Below are 838 nucleotides of genomic sequence, written 5' to 3' on the forward strand. Positions count from 1 at the left end.
GCCGCCTGCGCCCGCCCATCCTTCGCCCCGTCCGGGCCCGGCAGCGCCGGCTCCCCCGCGCCGCTTCTGCCGTTTGTCCAGGAGAGGGAGTCCTTACCCAACCGATGGGGAGCGGCCTGCCGGGCGGCTGCTCTCCTGGGTGGTGGCAGCCAGAGAAATAAAAGTGCCTTTTGTCTGTAGTTCTCCTTTAGGGCTTCCCCCCCCGCCCCTTAGTCCATATCGGGGGGAGTAAACAAACTGCCTTAAAATTCAAAACGTGAAAGATGTCCTGGAACCCACTTGAAGTGTCTTGGAGTAAACCAGCCACGGACCCCGGGTGAATTGTTTACTATCAATCTGTGCCAATACCATAACCTTTTTTGGCTAAGAACATCTCTGTTAATACAACGTAAACCAAACTCGGTGGTAGAAAACGCTAATTGCTTTATTTTCTTTGTTTACTTAGGTTGCACTTGCCTTTCTGTTAACAGTAAGACAGCTAATTTTTTAAAAGGCGATTGTAAGTCATATTTCGTACAGCGTTTTACTTGATTATTTGCTCTGTTCTGGGTTTGTACTATACTGCCATTAGATCTTACAATAATGTTCTACTCTGCAAATTTTTAAGGTTCAAATAAAGTTTAATTGTTTGCAAACTGTTATGATGCTAATAATTCAACAGCCTGCTGTGTTACTAATGAAATTACTTTGTTATGATTAATTTGGAAAATAGTGTGTTGATTGTAGTAATTAAGCACAACAAGGTGAAGTAAATGATTCTAATGCCATCTGGCCTCCAGACTGAATGAAGAAATGAAATGGGGCTGTCATTTGAATTTATTCAGAGAAGTAAGGGCAA

The sequence above is a fragment of the Athene cunicularia genome (assembly GCF_003259725.1).
Source record: "Athene cunicularia isolate RWA chromosome 2 unlocalized genomic scaffold, athCun1 chr2_part1, whole genome shotgun sequence".
Taxonomy (NCBI): Eukaryota; Metazoa; Chordata; class Aves; order Strigiformes; family Strigidae; genus Athene; species Athene cunicularia.